Source organism: Ornithodoros turicata, chromosome 4, assembly GCF_037126465.1.
Source record: "Ornithodoros turicata isolate Travis chromosome 4, ASM3712646v1, whole genome shotgun sequence".
In the NCBI taxonomy this organism is placed as follows: domain Eukaryota; kingdom Metazoa; phylum Arthropoda; class Arachnida; order Ixodida; family Argasidae; genus Ornithodoros; species Ornithodoros turicata.
The window spans coordinates 2,466,050-2,490,712 of record NC_088204.1 but is presented as its reverse complement, the minus strand read 5'-3'; the positions used below and the strand labels follow the sequence as shown (position 1 = coordinate 2,490,712).

Here is a 24,663-nt window from a genome sequence, read left to right as displayed (position 1 = left end):
TTCCCCGCATGCAAATTCGCACGCGTGGTTTAATTTTAAAAGAATGGAGGGAGCATTCGTAAGCATCTTATCTTGTGGACCCCAAAAGGCCCCGTAATTCCCCCCCCCTTTCATCCCTGTCTCCCTATTCAATTTCGGCAGTCAACCATTTCAAAGGGCTTCCAGGATATCGAACGCGTGTACGTCGCATTATGCTTGCTACGATATGTGTACGCAAGCATAACTCGAGACAATGCTCGGCTCAAAAGAACGACTTAATAAGCAAAGAGGTTAACTTTATATAGTTAAAACTCCAAAGGGGGTGTCGAGGATTTGTTAGTAAAGAAGAGAGAGGGGGAAATGGGGGGGGGCGGTGTGTTGTCGGACAAGTGGTTGCTGTGAGGGCAAGATGTTTATATTGGAGCAGCAGAGCGGATGACTGTTCGGTAGATCCGATTTACCAGGCTCGGCGCTAGATTGCGGAGGCAATTGGAAGACGGATAGCAAAAAAAGAGGGAGTAGACATATTGTTCGCCTATCGACAATCGATCTCCATCGCGTCTGATCTTCCATTTATACTTTGTGACGCTGCCCAACAACGGCAGCCTCTTCACAATACCCATCTGTGTTCCATTGGCGTAGATGCACTATCAATGGCAACATGACATCACCACCCACTCACTGCTTGACTCCGTTTGCCCAACATTGTCCCTTACTCTCCCCCGCCGTATGCTACGTTCCTTTACCACAGTTGTCCACCGCATGAGTGTGGCCTTTACACCGACTTTCAAACCTTCCTCGGTGTCAGCGCATCCTCTGTTCCATGCGTGGGGTGCGCGGTGACCTCCGTCACATCCTCCTGGTCTGCGGACACTACGATCGCGAGCGCGCCCTCGTGGAAACTGCTCTGCAACGCGTCGATCAACGCTAGTTCAGCTTAGCCAAAATTCTCGGGCCATGGTCGGACACCTCACATCAGATTCATGGCCTACGAGTTGTGGCTGAGTTCCTCTCCAGCACTGGACTAATAGGACACTTTTCCATCGTCATCCCTTCCGCAAGAGCAATATGGCAGTGTGAATGACCCACCACATCATCATCCCATTTATGTGGGTGTGTCCATCGGCCTAGGGGGCCTATCGGGCCTATCCATCAAGGGCCACTGTCCAGTGTATACAACATTCGCCCGTTCGGCCCATGACGCTGGCATACTAGCCTCCTTCCTGCTGTCCTCCTCTGTCCGCTGCTCATGGCCACAGTTGCCTTGCGGTGCCAGCGAGGAACGAAAAGAAAAACTACTCGTACGTTACTTGAGTGCACGAAATGGCATGCACCCAATGCCTTTTTACGTATAGCACTAACACAGAAATCGATTCTGTCAAAATCTTTCAGCCAATAACAAGTCAGTCGATATCTGGTGCTCCACGACCCGTGCATCCATCTTAATTCACGATATACGAAGGGGCTTCTTTTGATCCGGCGCTCGCCGCTTGACAGCACTTCTTAACACTCGCGTACAAAGCCTCATTCAAAACACACATCCCGCGGGGACCCAGCACAATAGAAGGCACGCAGTTAATTCGGCTGCTTCGCAGTCGATTTAAAGTCCACTTAATCCCAGCTATATGCCGCAGCACCAAGGCCCCCCTGTAACATAAAGCTACCACTCCAAAGGCCCGAACCGTCGCATTATTGGACTTGAACCTTTAGTCAGCTTAAGCAATCGCCCTCGCCATTTTTGTCCATCTTATTGCTGGCTCTCTTCCGCAACACCCATTGTCCCGAAACGTTAATCTTGCTTCCCTTAATCTCGAGACAAGAAGAATGCTTCCAATATATCTCAGTAGGTTCTTCACAGCGACGAAACAAAGGACGGGATTGAGGTTTGTACAAAAACCTGGGGTATTTAAAATAAGGAGAAAGAAGAAAATACATATAAGGGGTGAGGAAGGGAAGACGATGGGATGGAGCGAAGGAGGAGGTATTTTAAATTACAGCTGCACGCGCGTTAAAAATCTCGAGAGAACATTTGAATATGAATGCCCCCTGAGTTGGCATACTATGTATGCAGAGAGCGGCAATCTTGGACTCTGTGACACACCTTACATATATAGAGAGAGAGGCCGTTATTTGGCTGAGCTTCGAGTAACTTTTTTCCCCTTGTTTCTTCTTGTAGATATCGCGTGCCCAGGAACGAGTGAAAGAGGGAGAGAGGGTATCTCATCAGTTCCCTGGTATAAGAGGACAGTGTATGGTGTCGGGAACCAAGTTCTCCCCCGAGAGAACCAACCGTTTCTTAGCTGCAAGTTTTATTCCGGGGGCAAGAAGTGGGGATGTGACATCGAGGCTGTCGGCGTCTGTGTCAAGATTGAGGCGGCGGTGGCTGGTGGGAGCTTCTTTCCGCGATTCCCCGGGGATGGGGGATGGGGGGCTGAGATAGAGGTCTGGGGCGGTGTGGAATGAAGGCGAGGTTGCTAAAGACAGTTTCCTTTCTTTCTTTTCTTTTTTTTTTATATATATATATATAAATGGTAAGCAGTTGAAGAATATGTGTGCGGCTTGGTGAAGAAGTATAGCGATGATTTGTTGTCAAGAGTGGTACTCGAGTAATGGAGTTTTTGAGACAGCGCGGTTTCATATAGCGCCTCCCCTGTTTATTTTACCTTTCTCTTTTTTTTTTTCTTTTTCTTTTTTGTAGTCATTTGGTTCGTTAAGACAGAAAGATAGCCTTCTATCCCCTTCTTTTCTTTTCTCCGGAAAGCGATGTCATTAGCTTTAGCATTTTTCTGCATGGGGGGGGGGGATATGTTTATTAAGAAAAAAAGAAAGGAAAGGTTAGCCATTCAAAGAGGCGGCTTGCTATTCCGAAAAAAAAGAAAAAAAGGGGGAAGGGGCAAACGAACAAGACAAGGAAGGAAAAAGAAAAAGGGGGATCGAAACAGAGGAAAGAAAGAAAAACAAAAAGAAAGGAATGAGTTTCCAAAGGCATAGTCAGGGTCCTCGGTTACACAACAGAGCACCTGCACATGCAGTATATGTGCAGATCTTGGCATGTATAGAGCTCCTGTACATTCCTCACTGTGATGCGAGGCCGCTTTATTCGCGTAACCGATAAGCAGCTACAGACTGCCCCAGGGTAGCGCATCGTCGAATCATTAACGCAGATGATACGCGTATAGTTCTCGCAATTTGAGTGCTGACTAATAACTAATTTGACTATAGGCCTGTTGCGCTGGAGTTTTCCGCAGAGCCCGCTAGCGACAGACAGGCAAACTAGTCCCTAGTTCAGCGGCCTCCCATGTCTACATTTTTTAGTAATTTTCCGAAGAAGCGCACGAGAGCGAAAACATCGCAATATTAAAATTTAGTTGTTATTCTTGTTAGGTTGTAGCCACCAGCTACAGAAATTCAGAAGATAAACATGTCTCTACAGCCTTCCAAGCAAACCACGCCAAAGGTGTCGCTCTCAGCCACCGTTGGATTAGTGCTGTTCGCCGTGTGATATCAATGTTTACAAGATTCTCAATGGGATGACTCAAGCTACCTTTATCTAGGACTCAGACAATACGTTTCACACGTCATTTGGCACACAGCAGCTGTGATTAAGTTCGGCAACAAATATGTGAAAGAACGTGATTCTAGCTTTGGAATAACAGACGACATGCAGAAATGAGTTTTCAGGTTTTACAATTACACATACGTTATGAATCAGACAAAAAGCACAGGAGCTTATTAAGATGATTTCACCAAGGGACGTCGTACTGATTGATAAAGGGCTTTCTGCAAAGCAAGGCCGTGGTGAGAACAAAGATCCAATTCTGCTGATGCCTCCAATTTCATGTCTAGTGCGCAGTTTTGAGAGTAGCAGATGCAAGATAATGACTACATTGTTCAAGTTCGGAACCATGTTGGATGTGTCATTCAGTGCGTAAAAGTTTTTCATTCTCCTGAACGGAAAAATATCTGTAACTTTAATCTCACATTTGAATAGGACACCTAATGGCTGTCGTGTTCTAGCTAACTTACACTTCACATCATCAAACGAATGTCTGTTGACTAACACATAATTGATTTTGCACAGTACTGCACATAAGTAAAAATGGCAAAAAGGGTCTACACGGAGCTCTACAAAGTTCTACAGCAGGCCCAATACGACCGACCGCCGGAGAACCAGGAAGTAATTCGTGCCTGGGCCGCCCGTGGCGCATGTGTCGGGAAATCGCAGCGCCGCATGGTTAGTGCAACGGGCCTTATATATTTGTGCAGTATAGAAGAACGGTCTCTCGGCGGCTTCAGAGTTGGCTTCCAGCTTCGGCTTCAATGCACCTTTACTGGATTGTTGGCGGCAACTCTGTGCTCAGTTGAGTACTGCTAGCCGACAGACGTTCAACCTGGCTGCAATTCTTGGCCCATGTCAGAGCCATGTGCAACACCGTCGATGTCTTCTGGTGTTCTTGGAGTTCCTCACGTTTACCGGTTTGCTCCAGACGCTGTAGAGTCATACTCTGTATCTCAGTGACCATTGGTGCTTCTTTCATGTTCTTCTTCAATTTTTTTTTTCACCTTCCTTTTTGTGGCGTCGCGTAGCGCAGCCAGTGGAGGAGAGCTCAATTGTTGTACTTGCACATAACTTTAACTTTGTTCTCATAACTCACATCTAATGTTTTGCGTGTAATGGGGTAGTGTACTGCTCTCCAGCGGTGAACCACCGCAGGTCATAGTCACGATTTATTTGTTGTTATCGTTGTTGGATTGTTGGATTTCCCACTTCGCGACGGAGTTCCGGGGCTCCACAGCGGAGCTCACCCCGTGCTGCCAGCCAACAACAACCCGAACGACACACGAATGAAAACAACGTTCGACGTCCGTACAATTGCTGTCAACCCCCGATCTCGCATGACACGAGACACAGTCATCAAAATTTCGTGAACCGATCAACCTATAGCTACCGCAGGAGATTCGAACCACACCTCAATCTCTATGTGCACACAAAAACACGTGACGTCTACGCGGAGAGCTACGACTTCGAATTCCGATACAGAGTGGCATGAAGACAAACTCCATCGACCGCCAAAACAAAACATTCCCCTGCAGTCGAGAGTATACGTTCGATATGCAGCGCGGGACTTGTGTGGGTCTTTAGAAGAACGTGGCGGATTTAATCGCAGAGAAAGCTGCGCCCGCGAAGCTTCTTCCACGCACAAAAGCACAACTCCACCCTGACATACACAAGGAGATATGTCACTCAATGCCAATGCCAATCTGCGCTTAACGCTAGTATAGTCTGAGTTGATACTATTGATACTTTGCGTGGGTGCCTGCGCGGGAAGGGGCAGTCACAGGGATATTCTTGGAGGCAGCAATTTGCTTGAGTGGGAAGTGCAGGTACTTTTGATGTGTAATCTGATAGAAAGGGTTAACTGTTGGCTGTAACATGGATAACGGGGTTACGCCGTCAAGTTTACGAGTCTGGGGAAGACGTGTGAACGGGATGGGGAGCAAACAGGCTGGGGACAGGGTGGACGTACGCAACATGTCAGCCTCGGTCACCTAAAGGCAACGAAAAGGCGCTGTCGTCGAAAATGAAAGTCGAAGGTTGTTCATCCGACTGCGCCTAAATGTGCATAACAGCGGACGAGTACTACATACACTAAGGCCAAACTGAGGCCAAAACTCACTGTGTGTAAGTGACAGATGCGTATACGAAGAGGGGAGTCAAGTCCTGTAGATCACATAAACAAAATACAGAAGCCGACACTGAAGATTTTTGTTTAAGTTTAATTTGTACAAGCTTTCGCGTGGAGGTCCACGCTTCCTCAGGTACGTGAGGTACGTGAGGTACGTGAGGTCCACGTACCTGAGGAAGCGTGGACCTCCACGCGAAAGCTTGTACAAATTAAACTTAAACAAAAATCTTCAGTGTCGGCTTCTGTATTTTGTTTATGTGTGTAAGTGAGTGTGATGTGATGTGATGTGATGTGATGTGAATAAAGAAAAAATGGGGATGTGAGTGCGCATGGTTGCGAAACATATAGGAGATATGTTTATCGAACGTGTATTTCTTATTATGTAAAGTTTGAATATGGAATAGAAAAGAAGAAAAAGGTCATTCCACACAAGAAGCCCTATAGTTGCAACACTACGGGAATGGACGACGTCCTATAGGTATTCACGTAAATAGACAGTTGACCAGCCACGTAAAAGTTAGAATAAAAGGGCACTCAGCATTATAACAGGCGCAATTCCTATAACATAGACGTTCTTTCTTTAATGAGAGCCATTAAGTGTGACTGGATGACGGAACAAAAGACGAAGAACTGAGTGTCACTAAAGTTTAAAGAGTAATATAGAGAGAAGCAGTGTGCCCCGTAAAGCTCTCCTTTCTGTCGCGCTATTTACATTCACTTAGAACAGTAAGTACTCCTTCACCTTAGACGAAAACTAAGGCCAAGTCAGTGGAAGAAAGAAACGGCTTCGGTAGAAAAAAAAAAAAGAAAGCCAGGGCCGCGATGCATGCAAATGTTATGCGTGCGATTCGTAGGCAAAATTAAATGTCCTCGGAGCGTAACAAAAGGTCTTTCTCTCTTTTTTAATGTCCCGTTCTTCCTTATTTTCTCTCTTATTTATTTTTTTCTTGCTGTAGAATGAAAAGTCGACTCGCGTTCCGGGGTCTTAATGGGAGGAGGTCGTTTTCATTATTCATTCCGAGCACCGAAGTGTATTGATTCGGAGAGCGCGGAACCTCGGCTTCGCAAAACAAACATCCGCCACTTGCGTATTTTTTTTTTCTCTCTCTCTCTCTTCTGCTTCTTCTTCTTCCGTTAAGGTATAAGGTAGGAGAATGATAGAGGGTGAAGGAGGAGAATTGAGGAGAAAAAAGGTGAGAGCAAACATCTTGGAAGATGGGGAGCACGAGACGACGAAGTAATCGAGAATGTATATATCGTTCTGTTGGAAATATACAGAGAGAATGATAGACAGCTATTGTAAATGTGTGTAAACGTATCCTGCTTTGCATAAGTGCTGAGACAAATTTTTGATCGCAGCCAGCAAGACACTTCTGTGACAGTAAAAGCAGGTAAATATTGTGGCTTAGGTTGATCTGGTGCTGAGGACAGTACACCTATTTCTTGAAGGAGAATAGAGAGTTAAATGCCAACAGTCAGCCGCTTGTTCTTGCGCGGGGAACTCAATGTCATTTCCATCAGCGAATGGTCTGCTGCCGCACGGTGACGTGTAATGACATTCGGTTAGCGAAGGATATTGAGAAACTTCTTCTCTAGCACGATCGGCGTGCTCTTAGAGGTACGATCAAAAGCAGCAAAAACGACCGAGGAAATTGCACGTTAGCCATATCCATCTGTTGAGCGTGCTCTGAACCTGTATCAGGAGCTGGCTGAAACATTCGTTTCCAGGCTGATTTGAAAAAAATGTTTCGATAAAAATTAATAAGAAACGGACGCATGTATGGTAGCCATAACGTGGTCCTAATAATTTATGTCACTGCGATCATTCGCGAATCAGTTTTTTTTTCTCCCTCTCACTCTCTGCGTAGTTCTATGTAGAGTAGAGCATGGAAGAATGACATTCGACTTCTGATACTGGATATACTGGAGATACTGGATACTGATACAACACTTTCGAGTGGCACCGTTCGGCAATCAGTCCACATGATGACACAAGGTCCCATCATCTTTATCGTTAGCGAAGGTGATTAACCGACGTCAATAATCATGGAGTGAGGATACCGTCCTTCCCTAATGCACATTCCCATCATTTGCATTTTTGAAGCAGTGCTGATGATAAACTCATTTCCGAAACAGCGGGTCACACTGTTTACGTGCACGTACGTGTATGTATTTTTTTCGATACATCGTTACGAGCTAATTATGCAATATTTAAGCGCATCTCCATAGCACAGGTCGCAAGTGTACGCAAACTGGTATACTAATTACGGAAAGGTAAACGTACGTTATCGGTTTGGCATTCGAAGTGATCGCACAGAGTCATCATACGTGTTCACCGTTAGTAAATGGATCGTGCGTTGCGTTGAATTTATAATGTAGGTTTATGGATCTATAAGGCTGGAAATAAAATGCACTCGCATCATGCAGCGGTCTTTTCTTATTTGCCGTTCTCCTTCGTTTTCTTTATTGCCTCTTTTTCCTTCTTCCTTTTTTCAATTATTCAAAATTATTGGTTGTCTTTGCACGGGAGAATACATAAAAACTGTAAAGCAGAAATTCCGACTGAACTTCGGCATTGCTTCAGCCCTGCAGGATGACGCGAAAAATCGACTTTCACAGCATACCGGTTGGTAAATACCGGGTAGTGTGTTGGCCTTTATCCGCTAAAGGCAGAGAGTTGGGAGTTTTAGCAAGCCGCTGATAACGTGGCTTGCGTCGAGCCGTATCAACCGGAACCAATCAGCGGATATGATTCTGAGTGACACACGACGGCGATTGGTTCCGATAGGCACGATAACCTTACCAAAGATTTGCTAAAACTGCCTAGTCTGTGCAGTAAAAACATTCGCGACTCAAAATCCGTCTTCCGCTCTGTGCTGCACCCGTTGCTTTGCTTCTTCAATCGACGAGAAAACAATCCCGCCTGAGACAACAACTCCAAAGAAGTCCGAAGAAGAGTCCAAAGTCCAGAGGTCCAAAGAAGAGTTCGCCATCCACATTCCACGCTTGGCGAATTATATGCGACCGCGCGTTCGCACTAATTACGCAATGTGAACAACGACGCCAGGAGTATTTCAACAGGCACACAAAAAGTCATCAAGTAGTTTTTGCGGAGCTCCTCAACAAAAGGACATTCCAGCTCACTCAGACGAACAACCACTTAGAAGAAACACACTTCTTCTGCTAAGCGAATGTAGCGAGATAAGAAGAAAGGTGATAGCTTTTGCTCTTCGTTTGGGGGAAGCGTGTAATTAAAAGCGGGGGAGACAATGTGATTCGATGCGATAACAGCGTCACGAAAGCAGTTGTCCTTTGAAAAGAGCACCTTCCTGGAAACAAATGGGAGTGAAGCTGATGGGGGCTCGTATTTGAAGGGATTTCTTTGTGGACGACGCGAAACGTGGCGAGATTTATGGGTGGAAGACCCGAGCATGACGTCATTGTCTCAAAGGATTGAGAGAACAGATTATACACCTTGGTAACTAGACAAAAAAGTTGAGAACTCCGACTTAACATAACAAAATAACAAAGTTTACTCAGACGTTTCGTCCGTCATGTGACGGACATCATCAGTGCCAAACTGACTTTTGCTACGTTAAGTCGGAGTTCCCAACTTTTTTGTCTAGTTATGTCGCCTCCCGGAGCTTTTGGAGTATTTTTGCACCTTGGTAACGCGGGTTTGGTATACGACGAAAATTAGGTGACGTAAAAATCTCCTTCTAATTCTAAATTTACTTCCGAATTTTAATCTTTCCTCGTTGCAATGTGGTTTTGCTTTGAGAAAGCACGAAATGGGGATTCTTCTCTGTGTGAAAGCTTCTGCGCTCAACACCACGCTATAGGCACTCCGGTTAGGAGAATAGAACATAGTGTTTGAGAGGGTGCTCAGGGAGGGACACCGCACATGTTACTTTGAGTGCGTTCATTCAGTTTTTGACGCAGTTTCCGATTAGCTCACTTTTCTGTTTCGCTCTGATTAGAGCGCTCGAAAACACAAGACTAGTAACTTTACGAAAGTCGTGTGAGAATACGGTTCACCCTCAGAGACAGGTCAGCGCGCACAACAGAGCCTAACCGGGGTTATTACGTAGCGCACTACGTAGCACGTGCTATGTGTGCAGCTTGGGACAAAAGTTTACGGAACACCGGGGCGTTGCATTTCTCCGTTAAGGCGACACCCTAACACCAAGGAGGAGCAGACACGTGGATATGATATCCATCCGGTCACCCTTTTTCTATTCGATCTCTTCCTGATAGCTAAGAGGGGGCCATTCCGATGACGAAATCCGTCACTGTCGTGTTCCGTAAACTTTTGTCCCAGGCCGTACCACGACAACATCTTGGTAAAGGTAATGAAAGCTCACTTTCTAGGTATGACGAAGGCTCGCCCAGGAACACGCACTCCACATTTTTCGCGAGTCATTTTCAATACGACGATGGTCTCTTTTCGAATGAATAATGCACGTGCATTCACATACACATACGTGTACCGCGCACACGCCGTGAGACGTCCCATTATCAAAATGAAAAAGAAGGATGTACGGAGACTACTTCAGAGTAATTCATACTCGTCTTTTCTGCAGCAAAATAAAAGGTAGGACGCGAAATAACACGCAACTAAAAATAAAGTGTTGAGGGAGCGAAAAATAATCGACTCGCGAAAAAAAAAAGAAAAAAATCAAAAAAGAGCATCCATTCCACGGCGACAAAATATGGGGCAACAATCCGGTGAACGCGTGGCTCTCAAAAATGGAGCAGACAAAAAAAAAGGAAAAGGTCTGGGCTGCCTGGAGGTGCTTCATAATCATATGGGCTCCTTCGTCTGGGCTCGTGGCGTCGCTGTCGGTCCATTTTTCACGAGGTACGGCTAAAGCACCGACTTTCTCTTACTTAAAATGGAGGGGGGGGGGGGACATATACTCGTCGAGAAGTGAAAGGTGTACATGGGCGCGAGAAGGGGGAATGTGAAGAGAATACATCATTCCCGGCTCATGTTTTTTTTTTTTTTTTGTTGGCTTCCGAATATATATTTTGCGTATTATGCACGAGTGTACTCTTTGAAGCCGCATAGTTAAATGGGTATTTTTAAGAGTATCGGGACAAAAAGCCAACTCAGCACAGTACCAAATACTCAACTTCAAAAAGTATTTTTGTGGAATACTAAATACTCGCAAAAGTAACTCGTTGCTTCAAAGATGCTATGAAGTTACAATTTGTGGAATTTGCTGTCAAACAATGATACAACAAAGTGAAGTTTTCCCTTCGCTTTGTTTGTATCTGTATAGTGAATCTCACAATGTGCAGATATCGTTATGATATTCCCGTTTCCCTGCGGTATCTTCTTGGTACATTCTCATCGCATCGTCATACATTAAGAACAACAACTTTATTTTTATGATGATGTACGGGGAGTTTCATCGCCAGGGGGCGACAGTACTCTAACCCCCACTGCATTGGTACATGCTCTCCTCCACGGACGTCTCTCCCGATAATGTCGCTTAGAGGAGGAGGAGGAAGAGCCACACAAAAGGAACGCAAGCGAGCAGGTCACCTTCATAGTCATCTTAAACTACACCTATTGTTTTAATCGACTGTTCATTTCAAGTATCGACACTTATAGCGTCCAGGCTTCGCTACTACTCAACGAAACACTCTTCCTCTTCCCTATAGCTTCAACAGAACCCGAGCATTCATCAACACGCCCTTCAAGCCAACACATTGTCCCGCGAACACACTAAACCTAAGGCTATATGCCGCAGAAAGGAGGCACCGCGGAATATCTAGGATGAAATGTATGCACATGTAAGTGACATATAATGCCCAACCAAAACAGAACAAGTTCACCTTTTTTATTGGCCTCCCTGTCTCCCGAAAAAAATAAATGAAGTAAATGAGTAACTTATGGAAATCAGTACAAGTCACTGCCAAAAGGTATCGAAGTTAAAATGCTGATTACAGCCTTTTAAAAGTATTTGTAAGATATCAACAAGTTGCTTCCAATACTATTTAAAGACAGAGTAACTTGAGTAGAATATTTAAGTGACGTACATATACACGACTGCGGGAAGACCCCATGGCCAGAAAGCTCACAAAACACTATCCATATCAACATTAACGTATCGTATACTTGCAACCTGTTTAACGTCTCTCACCTGTGGCCTGGGACCCTCACCAGAACGGGGTCGAGCTCCGAGGATTGGTACGTTAACAACCCTGCGTACAAAGAAGAAAAAAAACGTAGTTGAGTGACACATGTATGCTAACTCACCCGCTAAGTGACAATGCAGTGCAGAATAACTCGAAATATGCTGGAACAATTTCGTCATACAACATTCGGTTATTACGCAATGAGCAGCCTTCCTTTGGATAGCGTGCTATTTCCGAGCGATCTGCCTGTTGGTGTGGTTGCATGACATATTTATATTTCGAATGTGTCCAGCGAAGCTGTGTTCAACAATACCAGCGAAGATAGAGGTTTTCCCTCCTTTGAACATGAACAGAAAAATCCCCCGAAAAATCTGCATTAGCAGAGAGAATGCCAGTCTCCGTATAGCCGATCTCTAAGCATGGAAGGGGTGCCCCACAGCCTCAGATCAATGGGGGTGCATAGGAGGCTCCCTTTGCTCCCACCTTCCGCCCACCCTATGCCTGTGGCTCAGTTACGTGCACTTGCACAGTGTTGCTACTTCGCCACGTATTACTGTTTCCTGAAAGCAAAAAAAAAACAAAAAAGAAAGGAAGAAAGAGAGTCAGTCCTGAATTAAAAGGTCGATCGTCGCAGAGTCAGGTTTAATTACTTGTCGAGAGTGTGTGTTTTTTGTTGTCGTTTTTTTATTTTTCGTCGTTTTTTTCGACACACACTTATTGTACAACTAACGGCTGCTGGTGGACACTCGAACAAAAATGAAGCCCCGAATTCAATTTCTTCCCGACCGAATCTATTTTAGGACGTGAAACAATCATCAAGAAACCGACACAGACCGGAATTAAGTCGCTACCAAAACACGGAAAGCGTCATAACAATTTTCAATTCTCTGTCCCCTTTAAAAGACACAGAAAAAAATAAAAAAATCAAACTAGTTCGTCTTCAAAATGGACAGCAGCAGCGAAGAGGATAATCTCCGAGGAAATGGCTGAACGTATAGAATATGAGGCAGCGCTGATTGCATTCTGCAGCAATCAGGGTTTCAGCACTTTCTGGCAATCTCAAAGGCGGGAGAGAGCGAGGCAAAGCAAATGGTGATGATCCTATTTTCTGCGCCAACCCACGAAAAAAGCTCGGCTAAGCGACTTTAGGCTCATTTTAGAGAAAATGAGACTGGAATAACAACCCGCTGTACAATGTACACATACAACACTTCCACCCACTTTCGGCGCGTGAACGACTCGAGGAATGTCTATACTGTTGCCAACGGTTTCTTCTTTTTCTTTCGTTATGTTCTGGGATATGGAGCGGTCAGATGGAATCATACTTGGAAAGCAGTGTCAGGAATAGTTGTAATAACGGCTTTTATTCTTCTTCTTCTTTTTCTTTTTTTACGGTGTGGAGGAGTGAGAGGCGGGAAATAAGATTGAATTTCGGGAAGATGCGGAATCCAGTCAAGGCGCCATTTTTGCATATTTCATGTCGTTTTCCCTCTCTCTCTCATACTGCGAAGACACGTGTCTCCTTCATGTTACCTTATTTACCTCGAAGGGTATATAGCGTGTCTCAGTGGCTATGTTGTGCATTCCGGTTCCGTCGTCAGCAAATTTGTTTCATTTTACGATTCATTGGATTCATTGTGCTCAGTTACCCGAGCTTCTGCTAGCGAGCAGCTCTCGATTTTTCGCCTTGTTCCGGAGAAGATACGATATCCAACAATAACAAATTTATTTTGAAATAATGAATGAATGAACGAATGAATATTATATCCATGAACGAACACCTTCGTTCTTTATGCGGTGATTAATATGGCTACCGACGGGAATGCCCGACAGCGAAGCTTGACATCGTAACGTGTCCGAACTTCAACCTGTCGTTATCCCATAACACGCCTTAAATACATCACTTCGGCTCGTTGGTGGTGGTGGTGGTGGTGATGATGAAAGGGCACAGAGGTGGGCAGAGGTGGGCCCGCAGAGCATGGAAAGAGTCCCTTCGACCAGAAGACTACCTCTCCTTCATCGACCGTGAAGCCACAGCCTTCATCACACAGGGCTACGACATCAGCCGATCCATCAAGACGGCAATCCATCGAGCACGACTGGGAGCCATGTTCACTGCCACTACCCTACACAAGCTGGGAGCATCCACCACAAGGTTGCGCAGGAGGTGCACAGTATACCGCAGGATACGCTCCATATCATGATCCAGCGTCCAGACCACAAAGACGACAGAATACGCCTCCAAACAACGCTCCAAGAGATGGACAGCAGACCTTTCTCCTTCCGCAAAATGATGGGGACCTGGCAGCACAACATCCAAGCCCTTAAAGCACTACGTGCTTTCCTAAACGACAGCGGCATAGCAAGCCGCTACTGACACTATAGCATGACGTGAGCCACCTCTCCTTTCACCCATATGAAATGAAGCTGCAGGCGTCCCAACGGGCAGCCACCCTGCTCCAACACATACCACCAGATATACCAACCAACCAACCATTCAACCGTTCAGCGAGACAGCACCCACCCCATGCAGTCCGTTGGGAACATGAAATATGGTCGCCATTAAAAATGTAAATCAAACTTGATCTCTTTATCATTCACTGGTGTATTTGTCGAAATGCGATACACAGCACTAGCCACGTATAAGCTAAGGTATGCGAGGATTTACCTTGTATATAAGCCTCGTAAGTGTACGCGTATCTACGAACCGATAACGTATTGTTCTTCCTTTGTGATTCACGACAGCTCGTAAATCAAAACGGACGTTCTCCGAAGAAATCAATCCATAATTGGCCGCCATGTAAACAAAAGGCTACGATTTTACGATGGCAGACGCCAAAAGACGACTTCTGCCGCGGACTCCTCGACATTTACTACTTGTGGTGAGCTTCCAAAATATACGTCGCCGCACAGAAGACGCTCCTCAAGAATTACAAGGGCACATAAACAAACGGGAAGATCGGTGTTCATGTAAACATGTATCGTGTAGAGGCGGTAAATCATGATGGTTAATAAGAAATGAAGGTGTTCTCCTCGGAATACTCGATTTTATGCCGTTATAAAAATGGCCAGAAGAGCGCGGTGGGTGAAGAACTCAGGTTGAGAACATCCCTTTATAAAGTGGTGGTCGTGGTAATGAAACTGCTCGGTGATGGAAGTAATGCGGGGAAAAGAAGGTGGGCAACCAATGGCAGTCACACGCCTCAGGAAGCAGTTGGTGGCAGAAAGCGTCTCTGCGATATGAAGACAACACGAATTTAAGTTAAGTTTATATTTCCAGCTTTATAACTCAGAATAAAGATATATATAGCCAAGTTTCCAAGATCGCTCGATAAACGTTTTCTGCAGCCGTTGCCACCAGCATTGGAGATTGTGAGGCTTCAAAGGGCATTTCGGCCTCGGTGGCTCAGTCGGTAGCGTGTTCGCCTTCTGATCCCGAGATCGCGGGTTCGAACCCGGCCGAGGACGCCAGCAACTTGGTGGCAGGGTACAAGTTGCTTAGACACGCCGTCTTCCGCGAGGGACGTTAAATACGGGGTGCCGTGTGATGAGCTTTCATCGCACGTTAAAGAACCCCCAGGTGGGCAAAAGCAATCCACAGACCGACCGCTGTGGCGTCGCTCATGATCTCAGTTGTCTCGCGACGTAAACACCCAATTATTATTATTATTATTATCAAAGGGCATTTCGTACGAAGTTTCACTGGGCGCACAGTAATTTCGTGGATATATAATTTTATATCGAAAGAAGTAACGCAGGCGTGAAAAATAGTATCAGGTAATGGCGTCGCTGTGACACCTCACCACCGTTGAAGAGAGCTGCAGAGTTGGGTGACGACACCATCACCTTCACCACCATCTCCATATTTTTCTTGTCATATCCATTCCACATGCTTCGGCGAACTTATTGGAAAGGGGGGAGATACTACCTTTATTGAAAAAAAAGAGGAGAAAAAGGAAAGGTTATATGGGTTATGACGTCATCAATGCCGAGGACACTGTATTTCGTCAACTGCGTGATCGTATACACGCAAAACGTCGGTGTGACTTCGAATGCGAGCAAATCTCTCGTCTTCACAATCCAACCCAATTTTACGCCGTCGAAATCCACGTCTCTCACATTACATACACCGAAAGTGTTGCCTCTCTACACCACGCGGACCGTTTCGTAAAAATATTTTTGAAAAATTTGACAAATATGAGAAATAAATGTGTAGCCTCAACCTGAATTATTGTTCATCCACGAACAACAACACCAGCCCTATGGTTGACTTCCGACTACGCGGTGAGGGTATACGTCCTCCGGTAACTCGGACAGGGAACGCGCCTGCGCCATCGCTTCGATTCGAGACGAGCGCACAGCGCGTGCGATGAGGTCTCATAACCCCTCACCCAAAATTATGAAATCTTGTCAGTTCCTTCAGAAAGGAAGCACAAAGCGGTCACTGTATGATAGCGTTTATAGCGCGAATTGAGACTTTGAGTAAGATTGTATTACAATACGAAAAAAAAAAAGAAAAGGTACCGACGTTTGAGTACAGAGTAGCTCGAGGCATACCTCGGTAGCACTTTAATCCTACGTATGCCCCCGAGTAAAATTAATGCTCGCCTCGGGTCGTTCGATATCACGGCGAAATAAATGTGTGGACAGACAACGTATAATTTACGATTGTGTGGCGTACCCGCAAGCACAGGCGAGCTCCGTATATCGTGAATGACACTATACAAGGTGCATGATATCCACTTTTCCTCTTTCTATTTTGATTCCCTTATAGTGCGTTCATTTTGAAGCGGCTCCCGGGAAACGACGACGGTCTTGTGTAAGGGTATTTTTCCTCATAAAGATGTATTGCAAAGCATGGCACGAGAGCAAGCTAATGAGCCCATCAGGGACCCATATCGGGTTGCTCATTTCAATACCCCCGTGTTACGTGAAACTGCTTACAAGTATTCATCGTGATTGCCTTCCTTTCGTGAAAAGTCTTCGGGGCCTGTTACTTGCAACATGACAGAAAATATACGAAGCTCATTCAAGGCGTCTCGAAAACTTTTCTCTCCCTGTCGTTTTTTCCGGCAACATCAACAAGAACTTTTTTTTTTTCATGGTGACTTTTCTCGGCAATGTTTCACAAGGCAGTTCAACAGTGAATGTGGATTGCACTCAAAATCCACAGCGGTAGAGCGCGTGCGGGATTTCATCTCTTTCCTGCAGCGCCTCGTGATTGTGACGTTGGTCGTGACGTCAGAAGGGTAGCCAATCATGAACCCCAGTGTCTACGAGTGTACTACTGTGTCAAACTCCTCGTGCTACACAAAGAAATGTCGCACGAAAACTATTCTTGGTGGAAATTACTGCCATCACAATTAAATACGCAACTGAAATAGGCAAACGTGAAGCCAGCATTAAATACGCAACCCAGCAGCTGTTTGCTCTGCCTTCTCAAGTTGTAGCAATGTGAAATAAATGATTCAGTTCAATTAACCACGCTGGACTATAAAGCTGTACAGACGCCGTCACTTGCTTTCTTATGATGCTCGCCCTGGTCGTGCAAAATATTCCAATTAAATTCAAAGAATTAATATTTATTTACTAGCTTTATTTCCTACTAATTTTACAAATTTTGTTCTATATTTGTTATTAATTTACTAAGCCTTTCGCTGCCATGATGTCGCTGTCAATAACTTGGGGCTTCTGTTCTATCAAGCGGCCGTAGCGTGTCCGCCTGCTGATCCCAATTCTATTTCTATTCTATTCTATACTATGCTGATCCCAAGATCGCGGGTTCAATCCCGGCCGAGGACCGTGACAATTTGGTGGAAGGGTACAAATCAATAATAATAATAGTAATAATAATAATGATAATAATAATAATAATAATAATAATAATAATAATAATAATAATAATAATAATAATAATAATAATAATAATAATAATAATAATAATAATAATAATAATAACCTTTATTCACCACTCTCGTGGATGGGAGTTGGGTACAAGTTGTCTTCCGCGTGTGTCGAGATTTCGGTGCACGTTAACCCTCAGGTGGGCGAAATGAATCCACAGACCCGACCACTGTGGCGTCGCATCATGATCGCAGTTATCTCGCGACGTAAAGCCCCGGATTATTATTCTATCTATATCTTATATATATATTCTATCTATATATATATTCTATTCTAAAATGTCTGAAAGCGGCGAGTTAATATAAAATAATGAGTAAGTGAGCCTGAGACGGAAGTTACATGAAAGGAAGTAAAACAGTTAGTAGTTTAATGCATTAGTTAACATAAATAATTAGCTCGTAGATTTAGAAAGTTACAAAAATACAACTTTGTAACTTTTTGTGACAACTTTGTTTTTGTAACTTTTGAAATCTACGAGCTAATTATTTTTTGTTAACTAATGCATTAAACTACTGACTGTTTTACTTCCTTTCATGTAACTTCCTCCTCCGGCTGACTTATTCATCATTTTATATCATAATATATATATATATATATATATATATATATATATATATATATATATATATATATATATATATACATATTATATTATATAACAAACAACAGAGCAACCGATTCGTGACAAATCTCTCTGGTCACATTTCACCGTACCTCGAAATCGTCGCACACCTTCGTGACATCCGTCAAGGTGCGTTAACTTATATGTTCACGTCACCACGAAGCGGAAACGGAACACGCCGTTCATTTTTCTCGTTCATCTCGAAAACTACGACGCACTGCTGGACGAATCTATACACATAACTTACGGTCACGCATATGACTGTAATTTGAAAATCAGTCGAGGGCTCCGCCTAAAATAAATCTCTATTCGTGAATACAACCTCTCTCTTTTCCACGTTCCCAAAGTCTGTTCCGGAGAGACTTGAGCGCCCCCTTTTGCTGAAAATCAAATTAGGACTCGCGCGCCGGGCCCCCAATTAAGAAAGTTGCGACGTTGTTTCCAAGTGAAATATGGTGTCCCTCTGCGGATAGACGCACATATTCATCCGGGCCTTTTTACACAATGCCCGCTGCGACGAAGAGGCAGCTACAGTAACGGGCATTTTCAACGAATTGTCATTCATAGACAACGTCGCACAGTGGAATTATACGAGCAAAGGGCGTCATCCCCCTTTCCCCTGAAAGTCTAGGAACTCGCTAATTTGGTAATGGGTGCGAATCATCGCCGAGGGAGATGTCCCAACTATTATGAATGGTCGGGCCATTACGATTGCCTGGACCTTCTGAGAATAAGCCAGTGGAGCTAGAGAGAATAAAGTACGAGTGCCAACTTTTGGAAACTGAGTTTCATTAAAGTTCAAATGTTGTTACACATGACAGACGCTTTGGGACGCTGATGGTGTTTCGTTGTAAATGCTGCCATTCTTTTTCTACAAAGAAGGCGTAATGTACTGCGCGTCATCGTCAGAACACGCGCGTAATTACTTTTCCCTCTCGAACGTGTTACTTTTTCTCACGCGGGGAGGCGTAGTTTCAGTCGCAGGGACCGAGAGGACATCTCCTCTCATAAAGTGTTTATTTGATCTCCACTTTATTCAACTTCCTCAACCACTGAAAAGTTTTGGAATTGAAATTCTGAAGCACGATTGTTTGCCCTAATCGGCAGCTTCACTACAGGACGCCAGAGCACTGCGGAGAAACAGCGTATAAGGTTGTGGTCAAATCGGTAAGGGGTCGTGTCGCGGGCAGTGTGTCGAGACTCAAGACTGCTCCATGCAGCATAACTACTCTGCAAATGTGTTTTTTTTTTCTCTCTCTCGCTCTTCTTGTGCGCAGCGCGTTTGTTGGTTTTTCTCTCTCTTTTCGAAATGTCGCGAGACAGGACCTTCGTTCCCGTACGTCGTCCAGCGCCACTGCAAAACGCGGGAAGGATCCACGCTTAAATCGCGCAAGTTAGTGCCACACATTTGTTCTAACGTAACTTGACGTGGCGGCGGACAACCTTGCGCTCTAAAACCACGACGGGTCCACTGCCCGATTACTCTCGCAACGCAAACGGCGCAACGATAATTACTTCTCTCAAGATTCAGTGTTTCCGCACGTAAGGAAACACCTTGCGCCAACACCGCCAAGACGCAGAAGTAGATGGCACCTATATTCATAAGCGCGATGCATTTTCATTAAGCACAAAGAAACTGCGCGTCGGAGTGGGAAGGGGAGAAAAAAAATGCGACGGTCGGGTCATCAAAGTTGCATGCGTGTCTAGGGTTTCAGCAAAATGGCTCGCCCGCGCGCGCGTCCCGTCCTTGGTGCGCTCCAAGACACACGTGCTGCTGAATTATAGAGGCGAAGGTTCGCGCGCGGAGAGCGCATATTTCGAGTCCAAGTCGACGGTAAAACAGGAATGAGTCGGACATCGCAGTCATACTGCGGCAGGCGCTTTTTAATATATGCAACGGAGAAATGAATTATCCGTAATTTTTACCGCCGCATATGGACAAATTTTATCCACGGATATATGCGTGGATAAAATGATTCCCTACAGGACACGTAAAAGTGACCGCGTTATGTATGTTGTTGCGTGTGCGCATTTTCACGTTTCACTCGAAAACTAGCGAACGATGCTGAGCGCAGTTTTATACGCGTGTGCATACATCTCACATGTCGCCAAAAGTCACAAGCTGTCGCTCAGCTCACGCGTTTAGACGTGGTTGTGTCGGGTGGGTAGCGCTTACATTCTGTATACCTCGCAGCGCCAATAAAGGCATATGTGGTTAATTACATGATACACACGTTGTACTGCAATGGAGTAAAAGGAATTCTTTTTCTACGCCTCGTACTTGGCAGGGTATATATACCCTGGAACACACGTACCTACGTGTTGAAGCTCTGACGCGAGATGAACGATTTTCACTGGAAGCACGTGACTTCTCTCTCTCTCTCTCTCTCTCTCGCTGCCTGATTGGCGGACACGCCTGCGGAAGCGGATGAGTTTCGGTATTCGATTTCGAAAACTTGGAATGTGGCAGGTTGACATACCGACGCGAGTAAGCATCTTTTATATCTATTTCTCATCACGTGGTACGAACCAGTATAGTTCTCTTATTTATTTATTTGATAGGAGTATGGCGCATCGGAGTCCCAGAATTCGTCGGACGATGAAATCTCCCTCATTTTTTTAATTTATTTTTACGATTTACGATTTGATATCATTTATTCCGTCATTAAATACGAGAATACACGTCACGGGCGGCCAAAACGCAGCACGAAGATATCTTTATCTATCTTTATTTTTATTTTCGATGTATTCGAATCGAAGGAAGCCACTTGTACAAATAGATCTCTCTGTCTTTGTATGTTGACAACCTCGACGACTACGTAATTGCTCCCCGAGTCTCTCTAAAACCTTCCAGTCGATGGAGCGCTCGATCGGGCAAACAGGCGCAGACAACAGCAAAAAAACGGCAAATTTTCCTTCTCTTCTCCCAATCAAGATGGACGACCCGTCCGGCCCGTTCACCTCCAGATTTATTTAAAGCGATCGCTTCTTTCCAGCGCAGATAAATTGCCGTTTAAGCTGATTGAAGCGTATATATAGACGCCCTTTCATGCGAGCGCGTCTTTTCAAAAACCAGCGCGGGGGGTCGCTGGTGTCGAAAGTTGGCACTACTATACTGCTACCACTGCGCGTCGAATCAATGACGACTTTTCCTTCCTCGAGAACAGACGGCCGAGTTTGTTGAGCGACTACCAAAGGGGACCAAGACGCCCATTCAAAAGAAAGAAGTGAAAACGATGAACCGTCTCCAAATGGGAGGGAAGTTTTGCGTTTGGCGCTTCCCAAAGAAAGGGTTTTTGAAACTGAGAGGTGTCGATTGCAGACTCAAGTTTGCCACCGTCGTGTGGTAGAGGGAGATAGTGGAAGAGGGGGGGGCAGAGACAGTTCTTTTTGCGCGAGAAAGTTTTAACGAAAGTGCCAGATAGATGTGGTCGTAGATACTTCCACCACAAACTTCTCCAAGTTGGTCGTGGAGGGGTTTTTTTTTTTTTTTCATGTGGAAGAAATGAAAGGTACTGTAAGATCTAGTTGGTGGGGTGAAAATCCGTCAGAGATTCGAAGAAAGGCGTCGTCTTCGAGAAATCTTTCTGCGTCCTTTGAAGAGTGGAAGATGCACGGAGCCATTCTCGACGCGTCAATGAAAGCTTTTCTTTCCTCTCGGTCAACATCTGAGCTCGAGAACACTCTCTAATAGCAATACCAGTGTGAAGACGTGAGATTCGAAGTTGTCGGCCGGTACGAGCGCATTAAGGCAAAAAAAAAAAAAAGAATACCAAACTACAAGAAAAAATAAAAAAATGGTAATAGGCGAATGCGGTAAGAGAACTACGGCACAATCAAACCTTTCAAGATGTTCTGTTGACAACATCATAGTCTCATCTTTGTTTCTGACGAGTATACAAGACACTTCGTATACAAATTCTCCTTGGCAGTATCTTCTACTCAAGTCACACTAAACGCGCTTCTGTTTTCCGTATCTTTGCAGAAGCTTCTCATCTGAAGAGTGCGGGAGTCAAAAAAAGAGCTATGAATGTACATGTGTGTGTATGATGATGTATGTATATATATACATGTATCTACTGTACATACTAACTATCGTACCTCATCATGTAGAACATAATTTCATCTATATATGTTTGCATGAATACAGAATTGAAAAAACAAAACAAAATCGTAGATGGTGATCGCGTGTACGTAAAATATATTCTGAACGGAATGTACTTGGAGCGTATAGTGCACCCATCCACTCCACCTCCTCCCCACTTCATCGTCAAAATATAATTGTTGTTGTTGTTGTTGTAATGCACAAGTCGTTCGCCCGAAGGCGGTTCCTCCAACATAAACACTGACAAGTGACAGAATCTCGATATTCTGAGGCTTGCCAAGGTTTCTCGGCAGACTATCGAGAGAGCGATCGGCATAGACCCCGATGTGTACCCAGGATGAACCACTCCTTTCTCCACGGTGCTGACGCACAATTTCATATGGTCTAAACGCCTAGAAGACCAATAACAAACACGCCATGTATACAGTCTTGAGAAAAGTTACTTTGGAAAGTAACTTGTTATAGTTACAATGACACGAGCCAAAAAGTAGCTAAGTTATAGCTACAGTTACATCGCGAAAATAGTAACTAGTTAAGTTACAGTTACAAATTACAGTTACTTTCAGAAAATTTAGTAATGCAGATGACGTAGCAACTTTTATCGCAGAACTACTTTTATTACACATATTATCTGTATATATTGCACTTAAGGAGCAGCTGGTGCTCGAAGTTCACATCACTGAGTTTGCCTCTCTTAATTGCGAAAATATCCCGGCCTACGCTGAAAAGCCGCTCAAATGGGGCGCTGGAGGGAATGCCGGTATTATATTTAACGAATATTGTTCTTATAATTAGGAAATCATTCAGGGCAGCTAGGGTGCTGCGGCTGTCGTCCTTCCACCTCTCGAGTACCTCGGCCTCCTGTACAGTTCTTCTTTGTCCCGTCCTGATTTTCGTTGTTTCTTTCGCGTGTAGAAACTCAAGGCGGTCATATATGGCACATGCTTCTTTTCAGTGGCAGCCTAGGCTGCATGCCACGTTTATAGTCTTCAAAGATGGCAGTCGTTATTGTTTTGAGAGTAAGGAACTACAGCATAACCGCAGAGGCGGTCAAAAGGTCGCTAAAGAGAGAAAAAGAAAAAGAGAAGACAAATGAAATGTCATATGCGAGGTGGCTCCGAAATGGAAAATCTGCGATTTCGAAAAGCAGTAACTAGTTACAGCTAGTTACCGACTAGTTACTGTAACTAGTTACTTGTAACTAAGTTACTTCCCAAGACTGCATGTATAGCCCGGGGACGCAGCCAAAATGTCCTTCCATTCCTGCATGGAGGCTTTACATCTCTATACTATCCAGCTTTTTCCCGTCTCGTTTCATTTAGCGCTCTAATTGGGAATTCGGCTCACGAAAGTATATTAGGCATCCCCCCCTGTGTAAAAGGGACGGGCGTAACTGCAGGTATATATTTGGAGGGGGCTTTTAAAAAGCCAGCGATCAATTTGGAGGCGGGCCCGCAACCAAAACGCGCTCGCACATAATAAGACGCAAATCAGAGGAACCGGTTGGCCAGGTCCAAATAATTCATCGCCTTCTTCCTAGGGGGCCTCTCAGGAGTGAGGACGTCTTTATCAGGCTTAATTTCGTTCCGACGCAGACACGGAGCCGGCAATCCGTCATCTGGGATTTTCTCCTCTTCGTACATGGCTCGCCCACCCGTTTTTCACAGAAAGGATTTCATTCACCAGACGGTTTATGCATGTATAAACGTTCGGCGCACGGAGCACGGTGGTATATGAAACGATTGTTTCAACCGTATCTCAGAGAGAGGACACACTTTAGCACCACAACCGGAGTTGGAATTGGAACACACGGAAGATGATCATCTCGTTAAAGAACGACAAATGAGCGAGGGTTGACAGCGGGAATCGAACTCCCACCGCTCTGCTTGTCGGTCAGGTACGCTGACATCGCGCTCGCGTCAGTATGCAGAGGCCCCCTTTCACGAAGACGCATATTCAGTCTGTTAACGTTTTGCATGCACTCTGATGCCCAGACCAGGGGATGATTCAGACCCTCACTTTCGGGGAAAGGAAGGAATTCTTCAATTTTCCTTCTTCCCACTGTCTCGAGCTTACTAGTCGCCACTGCAACATCCCATTCTTGGCGTCATAATGTGCGTAGTTCTGATTTCTGCTCATTTGCATAACGAAATTTTGCAATTTATATCTCCGGGGTACGGTTGCTTCTCGGGGTGTCTAATGAAGGCGATGAATTTTAA

The 24,663-nt window shown here is 44.8% G+C and overlaps 1 protein-coding gene across 1 annotated transcript in view; it reads right to left on the bottom strand.

Annotated features, from left to right (window-relative positions):
* The window catches only part of LOC135390658 (latrophilin Cirl-like), a 472,208-nt gene that overhangs the window by 342,156 nt on the left and 105,389 nt on the right, over positions 1–24,663 (bottom strand). The window contains exon 4 of the mRNA XM_064620454.1: positions 11,819–11,879. The gene's annotated coding sequence lies outside the window, so the exon portion shown is untranslated. The remainder of the gene's footprint in view (positions 1–11,818; positions 11,880–24,663) is intronic.